The sequence below is a fragment of the Aythya ferina genome, assembly GCF_964211825.1.
Source record: "Aythya ferina genome assembly, chromosome: 3".
NCBI classification, from domain to species: domain Eukaryota; kingdom Metazoa; phylum Chordata; class Aves; order Anseriformes; family Anatidae; genus Aythya; species Aythya ferina.
This window is the reverse complement of record NC_140298.1, coordinates 2,944,545-2,955,034: the sequence shown is the minus strand read 5'-3', so window position 1 is coordinate 2,955,034 and position 10,490 is coordinate 2,944,545. Positions and strand designations below refer to the sequence as shown.

The 10,490-nt window shown below is 51.5% G+C and overlaps 2 long non-coding RNA genes across 2 annotated transcripts in view; one reads left to right on the top strand and one right to left on the bottom strand.

The window, feature by feature from the left end:
* Positions 1-10,490, top strand: part of LOC311434427 — a 452,952-nt gene that overhangs the window by 178,811 nt on the left and 263,651 nt on the right. The gene's annotated exons all lie outside the window — the stretch shown is intronic.
* On the bottom strand, positions 4,847-5,578 carry LOC311434447. Its single transcript, XR_014691502.1, has 2 exons — positions 5,203-5,578; positions 4,847-5,123 (listed from the first exon to the last, which is right to left on the bottom strand). It is a non-coding gene; the product is annotated as an uncharacterized lncRNA (long non-coding RNA).

The window sequence follows — 10,490 nt, the reverse complement described above, 5'->3', positions numbered from 1 at the left end:
CAGCATTGTGCAGGGCACACTGACATTGCCCATCAGTCGATCCCTCCTCTGTCCCCGGTGACACAGAGTACACTGCCCGCTTAGCCGTGCTGCCCACAGACCTGAAACTGGGTCCTCAGTGTCCTGCAAGGGTACAAACCAAAGCCAGTTCTGTTGACACAGCCCACAGGACTAAACTCGGTTAAACCATGCACCGTGAGAATGCCAGTCTCTTTCTTCCTCACCCAAACTGCCCAGTGCCACGTAGCTCTGGCATCAGCTTCTTGCAGAACTGGATCTTCAGTGTTCGTGCAGCTCTGCAAAGCTTCCGCTCTGCAAACTTTTGAGTCTGTGGACTGTGGAAGGACCAAGGCCCCGCTACGCAACTCGCCGTTCGATGTCGTCTTCAAAAGCAGGGGTTCTTATCGATGCAAGCCAGGTCTAGAAAGACTGCATCTTCCTGTTTGCAATTGTTAGGGGTAATCCAAGTGTGAGAAGCCTGTGGAAACATTGTATTAATGGAGCTGTTACTCCAATAGGTTAAACAGAAGATAGAGAAAGCTAAGCGTTGTGGGGCTCCTTTCCCAGAATTGTAGGGGTTGGAAGGGACCTCCAGAGATCATCGGGTCCAACCGCCCTGCCAAAGCAGGTTTCCTTATAGCAGGCTGCCCAGGTGGGCGTCCAGACGGGCCTTGAATATCTCCAGAGAAGGAGACTCCACAGCCTCCCTGGGCAGCCTGTCCCTGTGCTGCGTCACCCTCACCGTGAAGAAGTTCTTTCGCGTAGTGGTGCGGAACTTCCTGTGCTCCATTTTGTGGCCATTGCCCCTTGTCCTGTCCCCACAGACCTCTGAAAAGCGGTTGGCCATATCCCTGTGTCTCCCACACCTCAGGTGTTTCTAGATAAGATCCCTTCTCAGTCTTCTTTTCTGCAGGCTGAACAGAGCCAGGTCTCTCAGCCTTTCCTCCTAGGGGAGATGCTCCAGGTCCCGTATCCTTTGTGTGCCCCTCCGCTGGACTCTTTCCAGGAGATCCCTGTCTTTTTTGTACCGGGGAGCCCAGAACTGGACACAGTACTCCAGGTGAGGCCTGACCAGGGCAGAGTAGAGGGGCAGCATCACCTCCCTTGACGTGCTGTCCGTGCTCCTTTTAATGCAGCCCAGGATCCCGTTGGCCTTCTTGGCCACCAGGGCACACTGCTGGCTCATGGCCAACCTGTCATCCACCAGGACCCCCAGGTCCTTCTCCGCAGAGCTCCTCTCCAGCAGGTCATCCCCCAGCCTGTGCTGATGCATGCGGTTGTTCCTTCTGTTATAAGTGAAGTCTCAACTCAATCTGTATTTAGTAATAGTTATAAAAGGAATATTTATAAAAGGTATAAAAGGCAAGTAAACAGCGCTGGGTGTGCGGGGAGTCTGTGCTCCACCAACACGCACGCACAAACATCCAACATTCTAAATATACAGAACACTGCTTTTACATACGAAACCCGAGTATGCTATACATACGTACAATCAGGAAAGGTAACAAACAATCTTTTAAGTTCCACGACTTACTGAACTTGAGTACACCTATACATAGGTACAATCAGAAAAGGTAACAAACAATCCTTTAAGTTCCATGAGGTAAGAGTCTCCGTTTTCCATTCCTTTTCTTGATTACAAACAACAGTCTCCGTTTTCCATTCCTTTTCTCGATTACAAACACCAGAGAATTCCAGGGCTAGTCGTGGTAGCAATATGTCTCGCTTTAAGTTGTTAAGCAACTCGGTCTTCGGGCCTTATGTTTCCCGTGCTTCCCGCATCGAAGAAAAGCATATCCATCTCCTTTGCAAGGCCAATAGGGCCTGGGTCCAAAGGCACGTCCAGTTCACCAGGGGGCGGAACAGCAAAGGCCTTCGATGGCTGTAGCAGAAGAGGGGCCGATGGCGTAGCAGTCAGATCAGTGAAGGAGCCTGCAGCTCCCTCGCTGTCTGGCAAACCACACGTGTCTGACTGTGGTCCCACAGGGCTCTTTAAGGCCTCAGAGACTGCTCGCCAGGTGCTGAGCAATCCCACTGCAACCTTGTCGTTTTTAGTTGCAGAGTCCCACGCCTTGACCTCAATTTGGTGCCATATTTCAGGATCATAAACCGTCTGATTGTTCAGAAGGAGAATAAGCCGTAAGGTTACCAGGACAGTCTTTGTTCCTAAGGACGTATGATTCCCCATAATGCGCAACTGCTTACCAGCGAGGGGCAGCTGTGTGTGAGGCTCTGCTTCTCTCAGCTTGAGCTTCTCTCCAGCTCTGGTGCGCCCGTTTCCAGCGACTTTCAGTACGAGCTTCTCAGAACAGTTTGCTGAGTTTGGCCGAACCGATCTTCATGAGGTGATCAATGTGCCTGTTGCCGGTCCTGGTCTGCATTCTGCTAGCCTGTTCCTTTTCATTCCTTCTTTCTGCATTTTTATTGGTGACGTAACTTCATCGCATCGTGTTGCCTTTTTTTTTTTTTTTTTTTTTAATCTTGAGGACAGGCTCCCCTCTTATACCCTTCACCCCACAGCAGTCCTTTTGAAAAACAACTTTTCCTTGGTCAAACACCTTTGCAAATAACAACAGCAGCAAACACCCAGAAACTTCCATGCCTTAAGGGCTGGAGAACAAGCAACCCTGAGACTGCATGGAGTCTCCTGAATCAACCTTCTTTGTTCCCTCTAAGCTCTTTTACATTCCTGATGGCCTCATCCTTAAGAGTCTACTGTTATCATTAACCACGGGGTTTGCTGACCCCCATGGCCACACTCCCACATCTCCTCCTTCTTTATTAATATCAACCATCTTCTGGACACAAATTACCACTCCATATATAACACTTCCCAGGTGCAATTTGCTTTTGTTAAGCCTCCTCTGGTTTCTTCCTGCCCAGCTCTCCAGCCTGTCCAGGTCTCGCTGAATGGCAGCACAGCCTTCTGGCGTGCCGGCCACTCCTCCCAGCTTTGTATCACCAGCGTCTGATACAGCGTATATGTATCATATACTTGCTGAGGGCGGACGCTGTTCCCTCATCAGAGTCGTTGATGAAGCTGTCGAACAAGACGGGACCCAGCATCGACCCCTGAGCTTGTCACAGGTCTCCAACCGGACTCTGCGCCGCCGATCACCACCCTCCGAGCTCGGCCAGTCAGCCAGTTCTCAACCCACCTTACTGTCCGCTCTTCTGTCCCAGGCTTTGTCAGCTTTGTTAGCAGAATATCATGGGAGACAGTAGCAAGAGCCTTTGGATTTTGTTGTGTTGTTGTTGCTTGGTTTGGAGATTCACATCACGCTCCGTGATAGAGAAGTTTAGCGCATCGGCATCCCACTGGGAAGACACAAAATGCACTCCCAAAGTCTTTCCCCGTCTCCTTAGCACTGGGGGTGCCTTAAGAGGAGAGCGGTCATGGCTGGGCCCTTGCAACGCTAGCAAATGCTATGAAAAGTTGCATTTGGCTGAAAAGTAAGTGAATGGCATGAACGTGATCTCACTATTTGAAGTAATGAGTTAAATGTCCACTCCTGCAAAAACACTCAAAGAAATAATCCAATAGGTTATGTGTAGTTAGGCAATCACAGGTGAAACTGCAACAAAGTGCCGATGGTGAGAAACAAACAACAAAGCCGTTTCCTTCTCTGACAGCGGGACACCTCGCTCAGGGAAGACCCCCACGTGTCGCCTTCAGAAAGCCTTCGACACCCTCCACCTCGTGCTCCCATCAGCAGATTGAAGAAGGTGAGAGGGAGCGGCTGACGGAAGACTGCTCTATCCAGAGCGTGGGGTCTACTGTGAAATTTTCCACTGAGATTGTGTCCGTTTCTGAGGATTGTATTTCAAGGAACACACACACCAAGCAGAAAGCACCCAAGGAACCCAGGAAGCGATGCTAAGAACGACCCTTCTCAGGATCAGACTTTTAGGAAACATGGTCTCTAAGGAAGGATTAACCATTGGATTACTGGACTAAGGCTTTAATGTCAAGAGCAGGCAGAACCGAGCTGTGGAGAAGGCTGCTGCAAATAAAAAGCGAGCAAACCTCTCCCCAGGCCATAGATGTGGGACAAGGAAGAAAGGACTTCTGTTGCAGCAAAGGGACTTTAGTTTAGGTGTTACTGTGTGGTGCTTTTACTTGGGTGGGCAGCCGAGTTCCAGCCCGGCCGCTCTCTCACTCCCCCTCCTGAAAGGGAAAGGGAGAGACAATCCGATGCCAAGGGCTCAAGGGCTGAGATAAGGACGGGGCGATCACTCAGCAGGTATCGTGATGGGCAAAGCAGACTCAGAGTAGGGAGACAGTAAGATTTTTCCCCCCCGGTGCACCCTCTCCCACCTCCTCCCCCCGAGCGGCTCAGGGGAGCGGAGCAATGGGGCTGCGGTCAGTCTGTAGCGCTTTGTCTCCGCCGCTCCTTCTCGGTCGCTCTCTGCCCCTGCTCCACCGGGGTCTCCTCCGCGGGCTGCAGCGTGGAACCCTGCTCCACCGTGGTACACCATGGGCTGCAGGGGGACAGCCTGCTTCACCGTGGTCCTCAGCACAGGCTGCAGGCTCCGGCGCCTGGAGCACCTCTCCCCCTCCCTCTTCACTGACCTTGGCGTCTGCAAGGCTGTTTCTCATTCCTCCCTCTCTCCCAGCTGCTCTTCCGCAGCAATTTTTTATTTATCTTTTTAACCTTTCTTAAATCTGGCCTCTCAGAGGCGCGCACAAACAACAGCGCTTCTTGGGCTGGCTGTGGCCAGCAGCGGGCCCTTCTCTACCATGGCGCAGTTTCTGGATTCTTCTCGCAGAACCCACCCTGATGGCCCCCCCGCTCCCAAAACCTTGCCACGTAAACCCAGTACATGAGGCAAGAGAACTCGGAAATGGTTTGAAAGAGATTTATAGCAGCATGACAGAACATGGCACCTCCCAGTAGAAAAAAGACAGCTCTACAGGAAATGATCGGTTGGCAGATTGAAAACAAACAGAAGAATGTGCTTCTTCATACGTCAGGCACGGAGCTGTCGGTCTGGCTGCAGACATGGGAGATGCCAAAAAGCGCCTCACTGTAGAAAACACCAAAAGCTGCACGATGAAGAACTCCTCAAGGGCCGTAGTGAAGAAAGCACCCAAAGCTGCACGATGAAAAACTTCTCAGGGCCTGGAATGAGAGAACAGAAACACCAAATGTTAGAAGACGAAGCACTTCTCAAGGGCTGGAAGGTGAAAACAACACCAACATTGGCATGATGAAGAACTCCTCAGGGAAAACGCGGAGAAGAACCCCAAAGGCTGGATGGTGCAGAACTCCTCAGGGCCGCAGTGAAGAAAACACCAAATGCTGCTCGACAAAGCAATCCTCAAGGGCCAAAGTGAAGAGAACCAGAAAAGCTGCATGATGAAGAGCTCCTCAGGGCCGTAGCGAAGAACACACCAAAAACTGCTCAAGAAGGCACTCCTCAGAGGCTACAGTGGAGAAACACCAAAAGCTGGACGATGAAGCTTTCCTAAAGTGGAAACGTGGTGAAGAGATCCCGAAAAGCTGAACGATGAAGAACTCCTCGTGGGCCGCAATGAAGAATACGCCAAAAGCTGCACGCAGAAGCACTCCTCAGGACCTAGAATGAAAAAAAAAAAGCACCAAATGTTAGAAGATGAAGCACTCCTCAGGGGCTGGAAGGGGAAAACAACACCAAAATTGTCGTGATGAAGCTCTCCTCAGGGAAAACACGGCGAAGAACCCCAAAGGCTGGATGGTGCAGAGCTCCTCAAGGCCGAGTAGAACAAGAAAACACAAGCTGCACGATGAACTCCTCAGGGCCGTAGTGAAGAAAAGACCACAAGCTGCACGATGACGCATTCCTCCGGAGTCGCAAAGTGAAGAGAAGCCCAAAAGCTGCGCGATGAAGAACTCCTCAGGGACCACAAGGTGAAGAAACGCCAAAAAGCTCCACGAAGAATTACTCCTCAAGCGCCACAGTGAAGAAAATGCAAAAAGCTGATTGATGAAGCACTCCTCTGGGGAAACGTGGTGTGGGGAAAACCCCCAAAAGCTGCACGATGAAGAGCTCCTCAGCGATGTAGTGAAGAAAATAGCAAAAGCTGCTCAAGAAGGCACTCCTCAGAGGCTGCAGTGGAGAAACACCAAAAGCTGGACGATGAAGCTCTCCTTAGAGGAAACGTGGTGAAGAGATCCCGAAAAGCTGAACGATGAAGAACTCCTCAGGGACCACAAGGTGAAGAAACCCCAAAAAGCTCCATGAAGAATTACTCCTCAAGCGCCACAGTGAAGAAAATACAAAAAGCTGATTGTTGAAGCTCTCCTCAGGGAAAACATGGCGAAGAACCCCAAAGGCTGGATGGTGCAGATCTCCTCAGGGCTGCCGCAATAAGAACACCAAAAGGTGCACGACGACACCCTCCTGCAGGGTCACCCAGTGAAGACAACACCGAGAGCTGCACACAGCAGCACTCCTCAGGGGCCACGAGCAGCGCAAAGGCCGCGCCTCGCCTGTGCGCCACCATCGCCGGAGTGCCGCAGCCCCAGCACACCCAGCACCATGTCAGCCACCCTGCCCTGTGACATCTCTGCTCCATCACGGCCAGGCGCCGCCCCATTGGCCGCCTGCCTTGGCGCCTCTGGGCGCAGCCAGTAGCGAGGCCGCTGGCGCTTGTTGCTAGGCAGCATGGAGCTGTGGCAGCCGATGGGCGCCAGGAGGCCGCAGGGCGGGGCTGGCCTCCCAGGGCTGAGGCCTGGCGCAGTGCCTGGCAGGAGCCATGAGGCTTTCCTGACACCACCTCCTCTTGGAGCTCTGCCTCGCCTTGCCCCCGGCCCTCCAAGAGGCACGTTTTGGCGCTAGGAGCACGCCAACTGCTCCAGCAAGGTGGCGGCAGCATTGTGCAGGGCACACTGACATTGCCCATCAGTCGATCCCTCCTCTGTCCCCGGTGACACAGAGTACACTGCCCGCTTAGCCGTGCTGCCCACAGACCTGAAACTGGGTCCTCAGTGTCCTGCAAGGGTACAAACCAAAGCCAGTTCTGTTGACACAGCCCACAGGACTAAACTCGGTTAAACCATGCACCGTGAGAATGCCAGTCTCTTTCTTCCTCACCCAAACTGCCCAGTGCCACGTAGCTCTGGCATCAGCTTCTTGCAGAACTGGATCTTCAGTGTTCGTGCAGCTCTGCAAAGCTTCCGCTCTGCAAACTTTTGAGTCTGTGGACTGTGGAAGGACCAAGGCCCCGCTACGCAACTCGCCGTTCGATGTCGTCTTCAAAAGCAGGGGTTCTTATCGATGCAAGCCAGGTCTAGAAAGACTGCATCTTCCTGTTTGCAATTGTTAGGGGTAATCCAAGTGTGAGAAGCCTGTGGAAACATTGTATTAATGGAGCTGTTACTCCAATAGGTTAAACAGAAGATAGAGAAAGCTAAGCGTTGTGGGGCTCCTTTCCCAGAATTGTAGGGGTTGGAAGGGACCTCCAGAGATCATCGGGTCCAACCGCCCTGCCAAAGCAGGTTTCCTTATAGCAGGCTGCCCAGGTGGGCGTCCAGACGGGCCTTGAATATCTCCAGAGAAGGAGACTCCACAGCCTCCCTGGGCAGCCTGTCCCTGTGCTGCGTCACCCTCACCGTGAAGAAGTTCTTTCGCGTAGTGGTGCGGAACTTCCTGTGCTCCATTTTGTGGCCATTGCCCCTTGTCCTGTCCCCACAGACCTCTGAAAAGCGGTTGGCCATATCCCTGTGTCTCCCACACCTCAGGTGTTTCTAGATAAGATCCCTTCTCAGTCTTCTTTTCTGCAGGCTGAACAGAGCCAGGTCTCTCAGCCTTTCCTCCTAGGGGAGATGCTCCAGGTCCCGTATCCTTTGTGTGCCCCTCCGCTGGACTCTTTCCAGGAGATCCCTGTCTTTTTTGTACCGGGGAGCCCAGAACTGGACACAGTACTCCAGGTGAGGCCTGACCAGGGCAGAGTAGAGGGGCAGCATCACCTCCCTTGACGTGCTGTCCGTGCTCCTTTTAATGCAGCCCAGGATCCCGTTGGCCTTCTTGGCCACCAGGGCACACTGCTGGCTCATGGCCAACCTGTCATCCACCAGGACCCCCAGGTCCTTCTCCGCAGAGCTCCTCTCCAGCAGGTCATCCCCCAGCCTGTGCTGATGCATGCGGTTGTTCCTTCTGTTATAAGTGAAGTCTCAACTCAATCTGTATTTAGTAATAGTTATAAAAGGAATATTTATAAAAGGTATAAAAGGCAAGTAAACAGCGCTGGGTGTGCGGGGAGTCTGTGCTCCACCAACACGCACGCACAAACATCCAACATTCTAAATATACAGAACACTGCTTTTACATACGAAACCCGAGTATGCTATACATACGTACAATCAGGAAAGGTAACAAACAATCTTTTAAGTTCCACGACTTACTGAACTTGAGTACACCTATACATAGGTACAATCAGAAAAGGTAACAAACAATCCTTTAAGTTCCATGAGGTAAGAGTCTCCGTTTTCCATTCCTTTTCTTGATTACAAACAACAGTCTCCGTTTTCCATTCCTTTTCTCGATTACAAACACCAGAGAATTCCAGGGCTAGTCGTGGTAGCAATATGTCTCGCTTTAAGTTGTTAAGCAACTCGGTCTTCGGGCCTTATGTTTCCCGTGCTTCCCGCATCGAAGAAAAGCATATCCATCTCCTTTGCAAGGCCAATAGGGCCTGGGTCCAAAGGCACGTCCAGTTCACCAGGGGGCGGAACAGCAAAGGCCTTCGATGGCTGTAGCAGAAGAGGGGCCGATGGCGTAGCAGTCAGATCAGTGAAGGAGCCTGCAGCTCCCTCGCTGTCTGGCAAACCACACGTGTCTGACTGTGGTCCCACAGGGCTCTTTAAGGCCTCAGAGACTGCTCGCCAGGTGCTGAGCAATCCCACTGCAACCTTGTCGTTTTTAGTTGCAGAGTCCCACGCCTTGACCTCAATTTGGTGCCATATTTCAGGATCATAAACCGTCTGATTGTTCAGAAGGAGAATAAGCCGTAAGGTTACCAGGACAGTCTTTGTTCCTAAGGACGTATGATTCCCCATAATGCGCAACTGCTTACCAGCGAGGGGCAGCTGTGTGTGAGGCTCTGCTTCTCTCAGCTTGAGCTTCTCTCCAGCTCTGGTGCGCCCGTTTCCAGCGACTTTCAGTACGAGCTTCTCAGAACAGTTTGCTGAGTTTGGCCGAACCGATCTTCATGAGGTGATCAATGTGCCTGTTGCCGGTCCTGGTCTGCATTCTGCTAGCCTGTTCCTTTTCATTCCTTCTTTCTGCATTTTTATTGGTGACGTAACTTCATCGCATCGTGTTGCCTTTTTTTTTTTTTTTTTTTTTAATCTTGAGGACAGGCTCCCCTCTTATACCCTTCACCCCACAGCAGTCCTTTTGAAAAACAACTTTTCCTTGGTCAAACACCTTTGCAAATAACAACAGCAGCAAACACCCAGAAACTTCCATGCCTTAAGGGCTGGAGAACAAGCAACCCTGAGACTGCATGGAGTCTCCTGAATCAACCTTCTTTGTTCCCTCTAAGCTCTTTTACATTCCTGATGGCCTCATCCTTAAGAGTCTACTGTTATCATTAACCACGGGGTTTGCTGACCCCCATGGCCACACTCCCACATCTCCTCCTTCTTTATTAATATCAACCATCTTCTGGACACAAATTACCACTCCATATATAACACTTCCCAGGTGCAATTTGCTTTTGTTAAGCCTCCTCTGGTTTCTTCCTGCCCAGCTCTCCAGCCTGTCCAGGTCTCGCTGAATGGCAGCACAGCCTTCTGGCGTGCCGGCCACTCCTCCCAGCTTTGTATCACCAGCGTCTGATACAGCGTATATGTATCATATACTTGCTGAGGGCGGACGCTGTTCCCTCATCAGAGTCGTTGATGAAGCTGTCGAACAAGACGGGACCCAGCATCGACCCCTGAGCTTGTCACAGGTCTCCAACCGGACTCTGCGCCGCCGATCACCACCCTCCGAGCTCGGCCAGTCAGCCAGTTCTCAACCCACCTTACTGTCCGCTCTTCTGTCCCAGGCTTTGTCAGCTTTGTTAGCAGAATATCATGGGAGACAGTAGCAAGAGCCTTTGGATTTTGTTGTGTTGTTGTTGCTTGGTTTGGAGATTCACATCACGCTCCGTGATAGAGAAGTTTAGCGCATCGGCATCCCACTGGGAAGACACAAAATGCACTCCCAAAGTCTTTCCCCGTCTCCTTAGCACTGGGGGTGCCTTAAGAGGAGAGCGGTCATGGCTGGGCCCTTGCAACGCTAGCAAATGCTATGAAAAGTTGCATTTGGCTGAAAAGTAAGTGAATGGCATGAACGTGATCTCACTATTTGAAGTAATGAGTTAAATGTCCACTCCTGCAAAAACACTCAAAGAAATAATCCAATAGGTTATGTGTAGTTAGGCAATCACAGGTGAAACTGCAACAAAGTGCCGATGGTGAGAAACAAACAACAAAGCCGTTTCCTTCTCTGACAGCGGG